The 13,762-nt window shown below is 41.4% G+C and overlaps 1 protein-coding gene across 1 annotated transcript in view; it reads left to right on the top strand.

The window, feature by feature from the left end:
- Positions 1–2,695: 2,695 nt before the first annotated feature.
- svila (supervillin a) overlaps positions 2,696–13,762 on the top strand; it is a 73,846-nt gene continuing 62,779 nt past the window's right edge. The window contains exons 1-2 of the mRNA XM_061064627.1: positions 2,696–2,793; positions 8,359–8,430. The gene's annotated coding sequence lies outside the window, so the exon portion shown is untranslated. The remainder of the gene's footprint in view (positions 2,794–8,358; positions 8,431–13,762) is intronic.

Consider the following 13,762-nt stretch of genomic DNA (forward strand, 5'->3'; position numbering starts at 1 on the left):
TGTACAAATTGTATGCCTGCCTGGTGTCTTTTGGTTCAATTTGCTCTGAAACATGCAACACATTCTGTTCACTATTTACTGACACACTGTAATCTGATCTGCACAGTAACAGCAGAAGGTCATTTCTCCTTGTGTTGTTTTTCTGTCTGCTTTCTGTGTGTCTGATTTACAACTTTCACATCTAATTACTGGAATTTATGGAATGCCCTAAACTCAACATAGCTGTCATCATTTTCAGCTCGGTGAAAGGTATTTGGGAGCAGCTCAGCAGCAACAAAAGCATAATGTTGGGATTCCTCTTTTGTAAACAAAGAGACCTTTATCTTTCATGGCTAATACATGATTGAGATGCCAAGATAAAGATTACATTTGCAACCACAGCGCTGCATAACTTCGAATATCATCCCACTGCACTGAAACTAAAACTTAGAAGCCTTGTTAGCGACCTACACGCCCACCGTCTCTGCTCCCAATTAACTCTTCCTCTGTGTTTTCCATGTGGCTGCTGCTGAGTTTCATGTTCACTACAGGCTCATCAACCATTCTGACTGTGGTTAGGAATCATTTGTTTGCCCTTGGCCTGTTCCCCTTGGCAACATGCTTCAAAAAAAACTCATCACCTTGGAGACTATTCAAAAGAGGCAAAGTGAACAAAGAGAGGCGGCGACAAGTCAGTCAAACAAAGTGGCATGGTTACCTTTCCACCTCAGCAACTCACATCTGATAGAGTACAGAGACCCGAAAGTATGTCTCCTCTCAGTCAAACCACTAGAAAAGCGGATCTGTTCACTGCCAGCCTATTCCATTTTTACAGGCACATTAAGTGAAGGATTCAGAAAGAAGCAGCTCCAACATGTGGTCCAATCTCATGTTTATCTGGGCTTGCTTTTAATGGACAGGATGCGAGGACTGTTAACTCGGCCATTAGAGCAGACTGAGAATTGATTGTCCATTGCACTGCGGCTGACCCCATAAGTCACTGCAGGAACACTTTCAATGTGTTTGTGTGCGTGCATGTGAATCGCAGAGATACAGGAACCAGTGATGGGAAAATCAACAAGACTAGAAGAGAACAAATATTAAAAAAAAAAAAAGTTTCATTCTTTGAATCACCTCTTGCTTTTACAATTATTGACAAATACGGTATGAATCAAAATGAATCAGCTCAGGACATTTCATGTTAACTTGTTACTATTTTGCATTTTAAGAATAAGGTTGAAACTACAAAACGTCCCACTCTTTTAAACATTCTTACATTTTTTGCAATTTCACTAAATTTCCATGATTTAAAGTTTTTTTCTCAAGGTGCATGCAAAAACAAAAAAAACTTACACCCACACTACTTTGACTAAACGTTTTTGTCACCTATAATGTGACCACTGGATATTTAAACTGGATATTTTTTTTAGTAAATGCACAAGACAATGTACCTGCTGTGTTCACCAATCGTACCTTTTATCACAAATATGTGATCATGCTCATGCAGGGACTGTGTTTTGATTTAGTTTAATATTGTTCATATTGTTATATGTTGTATTTATTTATGTCACACTTGTTAGGGACTGTGTCGAGTTGATTGGACAGTCCTTAGGAAACACCTCACTCTGCATTGTTCAAGAGTTGCTTTGCAAAATGTCAATAATTTTGATTTGATGATAATGAAAGTTTGACTTTATTCTCGACAGTTTAGCTATCTTTGACTATTAATAGTCATAAATAGCTAAACTGTCGAGAATAAAAACTCTTTAATGCACTTTAAATGCAAAGACTGAGGACCTGAAGTACGCATGGCTGATTTATTGTAAAGCTAAAAGTAAAGGCTTTGCAGAAACATGCTGAAGGCTCTGCTTTGTCTGACCACAGGTGAATACAATGTAACTGGACGGAAAGGAGTCCGCTCCTTTAAGTGGAAAGAGCTGAGTCAAGTTAGAACAGTGAGATCAATGCTAAGGGAATCTGGCATTCAAAATAAAAGTCACTTTAGAAAAGAGTCAATTTCAGTGGATTGACTTAAAAACACGGGACGTACATTTAGTGTCACATTCATTCACAAGCACAATTGGGTCCACCTACGCTCCATTATTGTTTCATTCTATAAATTAAAAGACTCGAAAAGAAAAGTTATCAGTTAGATAAGATTAGAAAATATGAGATAAGATTGCACAAGACCAGAATTTAAAAACTTTGACACAATTGGCCTGCAAGTAAAAATCAAACAATATTGATAGCCTACCTTTTTCAACAACTTCAACTACAACAATAAAATCAACAACAAAGATGTCCTAAGCACACTAATTAAGCATCAACCTCCCGCTCATTGTGTAAATAGCACAAATAGGATAGGACAGTTTAGGATTAAAAATATGAATGAAGAAACATGTGGTATCCAAAAGTATTGAAGTATCACTGGGACAATCCTAGATAAGATAGGATACTCTGCTGGAGGATGATGTGATGAAATAAGTAACTAACAAAAACATAGACAAGGAAACAGGAAGTACAGTATGGCATAGGCTACTTTAGCATTAGAACCTATAAAGTACAAACCCACAAGTGAATCTAAACTTACACCAGGGAACATTTCTTCTTAATTAATAAAGACTTTTATTTTGAAAGTTTCACTCGGACACTCACCGTGTCTTCTCGTTAACTTGACAGAAATGTAAAAGTTTGCAGCAGGCGGATCTGCGTGGATGACAGAGAGTGTGTGTGTGTGTGTGCGTGTGTCCGCGGGATATTAGCTTGTGTTTGATGCTTTCACAGAGACAAGTTGTTTTCTGCTGGACAGCGTGGGTGAGTTAATATTTCTGACTGTTTGTGCACGACAATTCAGGTCAGTGTTGTTTTCATCCGTTTCAGAAGAGTTGACTGTAGAAAAAGAGGCGAGAAGACGAAGTTTGAAGTGTTATTAACGCGATAACTTGCTACATTGTGAATGTATCAGCTCACGTTTTAAACTCTCAGGTGGACGTTTTGTCTGGTTTGTAATTCTCAAAATGCTATCAAACTTGCACAGAAACATTTAGTCATTGTCAATCCAGGTGAGAGAGCCCATCCTTCCGACAGGTGGAGACTATTTAGCCTGTATTAAGCGACATCACCCACTTCATCCCCTCACTCAGCCAGAAAAGTAATAGACTGTGCAGTATAGTGACTCTTTTCGTTAAACTTGTGAAACTAGAGAACCAGGACCAAGACCACAACAGACTAAATGATTGTCTCTGAAAACAGGCCACGGCGCCACATCTGTTATGTTACACTGTACATGACTGACATCCAATACTGCCGTGGAGAGAGGAAAGGACATGAGGGCGTCTGAACGTGCTGCTAGATGAGGAGAGATCCCTCCGCCAAACTGCGTTGAAAAATCCTCTAATTGAACGTCTTCGTTCTTTCCTGAAAAAACACGTTGTCAAAAGATTTCAATTAAAGTCTTGCATGACTCACTACAATAATCTTCTTGTTTCGGCATATATCTTACACACCATACAATGATAGTTGAGGTAAAATGTTGACTTTTATTGAAGACTTGGAGGTTATCCAAACAGTGTTTTGACCTTTACATATCTTAGGGATGGGCTGTCACTTGCAGCTACCCAAAAGCTTAAAAACACGGATATCCAAAAGTAAAGTTCTGCTTTGAGGTTTATCTCACTGCCGAATTTACTATAAGATAGTTTTTGACGTATCATAGGAGTTACATTAACTCCTGCTTGTGATTTTCCATTGTTGATGGACAAAGCAACTTAAAAATGTAGTTTTTCAAATGGTGTTTTGCTCGTATAATGCAAAAAAAAAAGATATTTGAAGAAAACAGCACATTCGGATCGAAAACTGTCTTTATGTCACCCATGTGAGATATTTCTCAGAAAAGTTGAGAAAATGCAAATATTTTAAAAATGTATCTGACGCTTTCATACCCAAACACAAGCACATTTATAGTGCATTGTCAAAGGGCTTTATTTCCTTTCTTATTTGGCAGGTTGTCTGGTGACTCATCTGCCAATATAAATAACTAGTGGGTAATTGGGACTGCTACTTGTGTGTCTAAGCTCCACACTTGGAAGTGCATAGGGAAGCTAATTAGCGACCATTCCCCTCTGCCAAACCTTCCAGTTGAGAGGTCAATGAACCAAGAGGGATTGTGACAACACTTGAGTTCCTTGTGCTTGATCATTCTTGTGATTCTAATGGCAAGAGAGTGGAATGACAGATTTGTTCAGCTAATTCTCTTGAATCCTGCTCCTTTTTCTTCCTCTGGCTTGTAGCGCGGACCTGTGACTCCAAACAGAAAGTTCCTTACGCCAACTATTGTTTCTTCTCTCCTGGCAAACTGCGTGTACGCTGATCTGCTGAGGATGCTGATGTTTTTAAACAACTTTCAAGTGTTCTCACGGGCCTCATCAGGAAACCTTTCCCATTGTCCGTGCTCCTTTTTTCTTGATAACGTCGTCTTACTCAGGTTATATCCATCAAGGTGAATTCCTTATTTTTTTAAACTTGGAAGTTGTGCCTGCTTAATGTGATTTTTTTTTTTCTTCCTACCTTCCTACCATCTTAATGAAAACAGCACACTTCCGTTTTCATGTTGAAGGTCGACTTATCGGCCTGGCCTTTACGTCTGCATAACCTGAGCCAACAAAACAAGGAACAGCATTCTCAAACGTTCCTCCCTGAGAGAAAAAACTCTCTTCATTGTCTTTTGACGTCAGTGTCCGCTGATGTTCTGGTGGTGGTCATTAGTGTTAATATCTTTTTTTGGACTCAAAGGAGAAGAAGAAGAAGGAATGTTCCCAGTGAAGTCTGATGAAAATGTCTCCAACCTGTCTGCTGTCTTTGTAATTGTCTCCGTGCTGGCTAGTTAGCGTTGTAGAGATGGAGTTAAGCTGTAGCTTAACATTGTTTCTACTCCAGCAAACTGCTTGCTTGTCTGGAAATAAGATGACTCATTTTCACTTAACAAGGTTGATTCTTGTGTGTGCTCGATGACGGAGGTACTACGTATCAAAAAAAAGGTCTTTGGCAACATCAACTTGTGAATTAAGTAAACCGAGAGATAAGGAATGTTAGCATCAGCAGCAACATGTTAACTGTTTTCAAGTGTACTTCAAATCCATATCACTCTACTTCAGACATCATGGAATAATTTATTCAGCTTGATCAATATTTGATATTCTAAGCCATAAACCTCTATATAAACTCTAGAAAGCATGGATCAGCAGCAGCCCTCATTTAAAATAATGATTTAATTATAAAAGCAATTAGAAGACATTCAAACAATATAATATGATTAAAGGAAAATTACCAAATTACCCCCCCAAAAAAAGTGGCATCGTTGACTGGGAGCATTGGGCCCAGGTGCTCTGAGTCAGGCTGACTAGATAGCCATGCCTACAAATTACACAAACCTGCAACACAAGAAAAGAGAAGGCACAAACTATCAGGCCACATGGCCGTCACATAATTACTATACTCTGCCACCAGGGGGCTCTCAGTCAAAACAATTAAAAAAAAGATGATGTTGAAGCTGGGAAAGGGAATATGCTTACCAACGAGCTAATGTATCCAAGTATAATTTACATGACGTTTTTTATCACAGCATCACATACAGCCCCAGTAAGACAGCTTTCAGTAGAAGTAACACTCGGTGTTCCCACGGCAACGATAAACATGTAGGTGTCTGTCATGGCGGCCGCCAATACAAGACTGGTCCTAATGTTAAAATTACAGTTTTCATTGGCTCAATTTTTAATTTAGAGATTAGATATTTTAGTGTAACATTCTACATATTGAACCATCAGTATCCTGATGTGCTGGACCCCATTAACCCCTACAGTACCACACTAGAGCACTATACATATTAAACATAAGATTGGAATCATTTGTTCCTTTTGACTGACATTATTTTTCTAGCACTGTGATTGTACTTTTGTCATTTTTTTATGTCACACGATACCTGGAACATTTGTTTTTTTGTGGCCTATTGATTATAGTATTGTATGAGTGGATCAGCTTGCACTCTCTTCGATACTCGGAGGCCTGATATAGACACTAGAGAAGCTCCCACAATGTCAAGATGTTAGTCTGTACTGTCATCAGAGGGTTTATAGAGACCTAAACTGTACATACGATTGTGACTTCTTAAAGGTCAAAGAAGAAAGTGACTGATCACACCTCCTTATATCTGGACATATAAAACCAAAATGTATACATGCATGATAGAGGTGCAGGTTTTACCAACCCCAAAATATGATCCATCCACTGTGTCATTGCATGGAGTCTTAAGTGTTTGTGTGTGCACACAGTTCAGTGTTCTTGCTCATTGCAAATGTTCCCAGGGTCTCCACCTTCAGTATTCCTGAGTGAGAAACTGCCAGCAGAGGTTAGTTACATAAGCCTGTTGGGGTGTTACATCATTGATTTGGGGGCCCCCAGTCCGGAGAGCTGGGGCTCTGGCTTCAGATGGATCCAATGGGTGCACTGCCTGCCTCCCACAGACCCCCTCAGCAGACAAAGAGGAGGAGGGAGGGAGGGGGGGGGGGGGGGGGGGGTATAAGGTGGGTGATGCAGGGAGGCTATTGGAAGCAGATGGTGTGTGAGACTCTCCTGCTGGGAGACGAGGCTCCACCTGTAACTCAGTCTTTGCATGTTGTCTGTCGTTATCTGCTGATTAGCTGATGTTGGAAGTGTGGTTTGGGTGGGCTTGGTTGCCATGACATCAAAGGAAAAACATGCAAAACAGGAATGATTTATTGGTCTGTAATCCTCTAAACAACCCCACCTCTTTAGTTCACTGCCAGTAAATTAATCTCAATAAAACCCAGAAATATTCATAAAACATGCTGTGGTAAAATACATGATGTAGTAAAACCTGGTAGAGGTGTAAAAAGAAAAGAAAAATCTCCTAAATTTCAAAGATTTTGCAGGTTTTTACTCTTGGATATATCTGTGATCTGTAAAAACAGTCACACCATGCAATATAAAGCCCAACAGCCTGGAACAGCATACTGTTTTAGTGGCTGCGTGACCTTCTCCACACAAATGTTGTGTTCCAGATCACTAGTTTGTGAAATGAGGCTCTTGCATTACCCTCCAGTCCTCTTCCCTTCACAATAAGATCCCACAAAGTACTATTTTAAGAGCTTCTTTGAGGCTCAGTGGTGGAAGGTGTTTACCACGTAAATCAACAGTCTGGGCTCAGACGTGACACAAGTCTCCTTGGTTTTAGTCTCTGGCCCAATCTCGATGTCTACCCTCGCACACTCACTGACTCTGATGCTAAGTCTGTGAAGGCTCCGGGCTGTCCCACTGTAGAATCATCAGGTCCATGAGGTGAGGGATCTCTCCCACACTCTTTTGAGACCTTTATGCACCCTGTCCGCATGTGGGCAAATCTGCAGACTAAACCCTGATTTCCACTTACTCCCTGCATGCTGCGGTCTGTTACCGCCGCGCACTATGCTGCCGTTCAATGCCACTCTTGTCAATGATTGTGTTTCCACGGGGCGCTCCACAGTCCGTCTCATTGCCCTCAAAAGCGCACGCCCACTGCAGGCCGTAGTGCATTCATTGACGGCTCGTACCTACACCACAAGCTACCGCACGCTAGTACAAGCTAACCACTGGTGTTTGGCGACTCACTGTGTAACGGTACGGTACAGATGGCCAGTGTGACCGTGCCCCAGGAAGCAGGCCAACTCCGCATCTGCATGTGAATAAGCTTTATCAGCTCACTATGATTTGATTTTCTCTTCCTCGCTGCTATGTACTCGTCCGTCATATTTGACGGTTTGAATTGCGTCCAATCGCAGTATTGTGTCCACTCCTAAACTCACCTGCACGCTGTCATTGGCTGGAGGAAACACCCTACTCCCCACCCAGAAATGTCCTGAGTCAACAAAAACAAAAAAAACCCCATCAAAATCCAGGCAGAGGACAGGGTCTCCACCACAGAGGCCCGGATGTGATGATTGAGTGGCATTACTTTTGTACAAGTAGTCTTTATTTTATTTTTTGGGAAAGAACTACTGACTCTATCTTTGAGTTACAAATATGCCTCAGGTTTACATATGATGGAATTCCTTAAGTTCATTCACCAGATATTACCCATGTTTGTCACTGAATGTGGAGAGAAGGATGCAGCTTGTTGTCACTGATCTCTGTGCTGTGCAGGTATCAGGGTTTTGTTGATTTATTCTTGTAAGAGAACACAGCGGTCGATTGGTGCATTTGGATGCCTCTGCACTTTTCCAAGCAATTTCTAAAATCAAATGCAAATAGAAAGATCTGCCACAGCTTGAATATTAAGCTGAAATCACAAACATGCCGTGCTGACTCAGTAAATCATTTGTTTTCTAGGATCACGTGGCGTTCAGGGACCAGGAAACTGAAGGAAGAAAGTTAAAACGCTCCTGTCTCAATGGCCGTCTTGTAAGTACATCAGAATAATCTGTTTCTTCCTGTCATGAAAACAGACTCTTCTCTCAAACTTCCTGGATGTTTCATGGGACAGAAAAGACATCACCTGCAGCCAACAGGACATAGTGTACATTTCTGAGCAGCACGGCAGAGGAAAGGAGATGAGCTTTTTCTTTCAGGGGTCAGCCAGACATGTGCCGACCTTTTACAAGGCCTTTCTTGTTTGAACAACAAACAACACAACTTTTGTGCACATGTGTGTTTATAGACATTATAGAGTTTTTAAGTAGATTTGAACTCTCTTGATTTCATTTTATGTCCAGTTTTTAGTGTGTTTTTATTACTTCTCCAAATGTTTTCTTAAAGTAATGGCTCCCTTCTAGTTAAGCCTTTTTAGAAGGGGGTCGTATTATTTTATGATATAATAAAAAAACAACCTCAGACCATAAAGACTTTAAAAATAGCTTTATCCCCATAAATTCCACGTTTGGCAAGTAGTTTCCTATCCAGACATCATTACATCACAAATGTTACCCTGCCATTAAAACAAAAAGCAGTTTATGTACATTGTCATTTACCTGAACAAGCCAGGTTGTACATTTAATAGCCGCTGTAGCTGCTCAAAGCTGTTCATTTCGGGCTCCGAAAATTCTTCAAAGAATACTCTTTAAGAAGAAAAATGCAAAAAAAATTTTTTTTCTCATGCAGTAGAGTTTGGTGAGTGTTATGTAAGAATATAACTGCTATTCTCACATCCCTGCATTTACTTAAAGTTCACATGTTATGCAGGATACACTTCCCCCTGGTTTTCTAACAGTCTTTAGCCTGCTCCACATTTCAGAAAATGTGTGCTCAAACAGGCTGTCTGGAGATTTTCCCTTTGTGACATCACAAAGGGCAGTAGCCCCTCCCCCAGGTGGGTGACACTCCCACGGCTAGGTGTTTGTTCTGCCCTCTAAGTCTGACTTCTCACCGTAAACAATAGGACATGGAGCGAGAAAGTCGAGACACCCAAGCCCTTATAGAGGGGGCGTGGTCAGACACAGCTCATTTACATATATAAAGGTACAGACACAGAAACAGCCTGTTCTGAGCAGGGCTCAAATAGAGGGCTTTATAGACATGATCAAATACAGGATCAGAGTGGATTTAGAACAAGAAACTTCACAGACATGTTTTTGGGGAGCTCTGAGACTTATTTAAACTTGTAAAATATAGTATTACAGGATATGTGACCTTTAAAGTAGTTTCATACAGTAAAATATATATGACATAACATGTAACAATGAGGAGAGATAACTCTGCACTACAGAGGGGTCTCCAGCCAGAAGACCTAAAAAGATTTGCGACCATATCTCTTCAAGCCACAATACTTTACCCCCTGTGACGTTTCACATTCAATCTGAATGTCGCAGCGGAGTATTGTCGAAGTGGACAAAGTGATTCCCCCCTCTGTACCATCTTCAGAGGTAGCAACAAAGGCTTTACAGGGGCAAGACGATCTCAGCTGAGCCAGCAGGGGGAGCGCAGCGGAGCGCTGTGTGTGTGTGTGTGTGTGCATGTCTGACTGTATGTGTATGTGGAACTCCCGCTGTGCAGTTCTTTCACAACACCGAAACACGGTGTAAATCCACAGACTGGGACAAGAATATTAGTCGCAGAATCTATATAAATATACAAATACGTGGTGACAGCTGAGCTTCATGGGGCACTTTTGTGAGAAAAGCAGACTGAAAAGGACTTATGACAGCAACAGTATCTTTTTTAAAGGTACTTGACGCAACACCCGTCATGTTTAACATTTATTGTCGCCCATTGTCCGTTATACGTCTGTTTCTTCACCCCTGATGTTGCTCTGACCTGAGGAGAGCTTTTCACACAGACAGAACCTTTTGTGAATTTAATCACATCAGACTGTTAGGACTTCATACATTGTTTCAACCTGCTCCAAGAGTGGTGGATGGGTTTTGTTACAGGTGTGGTGGGGGCTGTTTTAGCAAATTGGCAACCATTACGCCTACTTCTTTTTGTAACTAGAGGCCTTGATGTGGGCACATCACACTGATAACTTTGTCTTCTAATATTATAAACAAACCTATTTGCTGGAACTGATGGACAAACTTCCTGCTGTTTTGTGTCAGATTTCTGTGTACATATTAGACATATTAGACCTCGACAGCTGCTGTGTTGACACAATAGGCAGTGTGTTGCCAAATACGCACACACACAAAAACAAAGGCTTGAGTGGCCTAATTGTGTCAGTGAGTGAGTGGCTGAGTGCTTTAGCGGAGACCCTGATGGACTTTGATCCACTCAGCAACATGTTTACTTCGCCAACTCCGGATCTCTCACACTGAGAAGCTATGCAAGGTTCTTCATCAGCGTTCTTTGTGCTCAGCTGAGTCTCCAGGCAGCTACAGCTATACACAGTATCTCATGTAGCATTTAGCATGACTCAAAAACAAGGATTCATGTAGTTATGGTGGTTGAGAGGATCAGGGCATACATCGTAAACACTTCCTTTTCTTTCTGGGGAGGCTGTTTAGAGCTTTTGATGGAAGAGAGAAAAAGTGGAGTAGCGTATTTTTCCATCCAAATGTAACGGACTCATTTCTTGTTCAACAGGAAAACTTGCCCTACTTGTTTCTGCTCTTTTCACAGAGAAAAAACGGATAATTCCCCTTATTTGTGGTGCAATGGTTTACTTAAGAATAAAGTGGATTGGATCACTCGTTTCTAAACTTGAGGTTTTGACCTCTTATACTGAAGTTATGCTTACTTCACATGTTGAGCAGTTCCAGCTAAGATTCCCCCTTATGGTATTTTTTGGGAGATTTATAGGACAGCTGAAGAGAGACAGGATTTTGGAGTTGGAATAGAGGGTGGGGGGTGACGTGCAGCAAAGGGTCGAGGTCAGATTTACATCCATGGATGTTGTGAGGACTGTAGCATCTGTACATGGGGCGTGCGACATGAGTAGCCTAGGGCTTAGTGCGCCTGCCTAATGTACAGAGAGGCGTTAGTCCTCGAGAGCTGGCAGGCCGACCCGGTTTCTGACTCTTTTCACTGTCCTATCTCTAAAATAAAAGCATAAAAAGCCCAGCCTACTTCTACTATCACAGGGCTGACATAAAACCAGCCACACTCACACCTACGGGTAATGTAGAGTCACCAGTTAACCTAACGAGCATGACTAGTGACTGTGGGAGGAAGCTGGAGTACCCGAAGAGAACCCACACATGCACGGGGAGAAAATGAAAACTCCACACAGAGCGGCTCCTGTCCGACGGGGATTCGAACCAGGAACCTCCTCACTGTGGGGCGACAGCACTAATGTAATGAAAGGTTAAGAAGATTGGTTTAAAAAAATGAATAAGTTGGGGTGCTGGTGGCGCAGTGGTTAGTGCGCGCGCCCCATGTATGGAGGCCCAGGTTCTAATCCCACCTGTGGCTCCTTTCCCGGATGTCATTCACTACTCTCTCTCTCTCCCTGATTTCCGACTCTATCCATTCTCCTATCTCTCCATTAAAGGCACAAAAAGCCCCAAAATACATCGTTAAAAATTCCATTCATGTGTGATGGATGTGGGCATAAAGCGAGTGATCTGTACCTGTGGCCTGAGGGGAGAAGGTTCTATAGATTGTAAAGTGTGTGTGTGTGTGTGTGTGTGTGTGTGTGCTGTCCGAGGCTATGTGTTGTCCCTTTAGAATAAAATATTATTACCTGTGGAAGTAATGATTAAAACTATAAATGTGCTGTGAAGGATGTTGGATTGTAGCTTTACTTTTTAGGTTCCTGCTGTTTGCAAAGAGTGTAATTTAATCCTGAGCCCACTGAAATCTTCTAGACTCTATACATACACAGACACACCTCCAGCACACACAAACGCGCCGTCCTCAAATCCACCCACATTGTTCCCTCTATAGATGAATCACATGTGCGCTGTGTGTCTACAGAACATCCCTTTAACCCAACAATTTCCTACAATTACCCATTAATCGCTCACTTCGGTGTGTTTCCCCCCCCCTCTTCATCCTCCTCTGTATGTCACAGCTGGCCCCTGATGAAGCATGTTGCTCTCAGTATAACATTGACATGACTCATACTGAAACGAGATACTCAGAGACCAGAGTGATGTCGAGGTTTTAAAACGGTTTCGCCTGTTGTTTCAGTCCAAATGTTTCAACTTGATTTTCACTTAGTCACTTCTAATTGACAGATTTATGGTTTTTAGTCTTGCACTGGGAAACCCCATACATTTTATTATTCACATGGGTTTAACTGTCCAATTAAAATTATACAGCATACCGTCAACCCTATGTGTAATTCCAATAACAGACCCTGATGCAGCAGAGCGCATGAGGTCATAATGTCAGATGTTGTCAGGTGATCCAGGTGCTGTTATTCCCCTTCATGGATAGCGCTGAACAGAGGTGGCTGATGACTTGGAGAGTAGTCATAGAGGGCTGAAGTGTGACTGTGTCGAGCTGACAGATGTACACACACACACACACACACACACACACACACACACACACCTACACCTGGTGCTGCTCATCATTGTTCTGCTCTGATGCTGCGCTGTGCCTGAGAGTTTGCCTTTTATAGAGAAGCCTTCACACAGGATGCCTTGGATGGTAGGAGTGTTTGTTTGTGAGTGTGCACAAGTGTTTGTGTATACACCCAGCCATGCACTGTTACACGTGAGCAACAAATGACTAAGACGCACAGTCACAAAGCTTCTGTATCCTTAACTATTATTAAACTTATACCATTATGTTATATAAAATAAATCTTTTTAGCTTGATGCATTTCTTTCTGCATGGACTCAAACCCTGATTAGTCCCCAAATACTTAAGACATGTAAGGTAGTGTTTATTTAAATGACTACTAACTAGCCATTGGCCCTTTTTGCTTTTCCCATTTAGATATTCTTCCTGAATGTCTCAAGTTGGACCTCTCCCAATTTTCTACTTTTGGATGTTTTGTATATTTACACCTCACCACTCTGTGGCAGGAAGAGTATGTGTGCATGTGTGTGCCGTTTGCTTTTCTACTGGTCCGTCGTCTATACCACAGCATTTTTAGTCGTTTTTGTGGATCCGTGTGCATGACAAACGTGTTTTCAAAACGTTGCTGTTTTTCCAGAAATGAGAAAATTATTCCATTTTCAGGGGATTGTTCAGGTGTAAACAGCCTCCTGTAGGGGATGTTAAGTGTCTAATGCTTAAGTTGTAGTTTTATATAGTTTTTCTTTGAACAGTCAAATGTAAAACTAGAATCTTTGCTGTGGTAAAAAGTAAACAAAGGTTTCTTCAGACTGCAGTTAATCACTTCTGACAC

The sequence above is a fragment of the Labrus mixtus genome, chromosome 19, assembly GCF_963584025.1.
Source record: "Labrus mixtus chromosome 19, fLabMix1.1, whole genome shotgun sequence".
Taxonomy (NCBI): domain Eukaryota; kingdom Metazoa; phylum Chordata; class Actinopteri; order Labriformes; family Labridae; genus Labrus; species Labrus mixtus.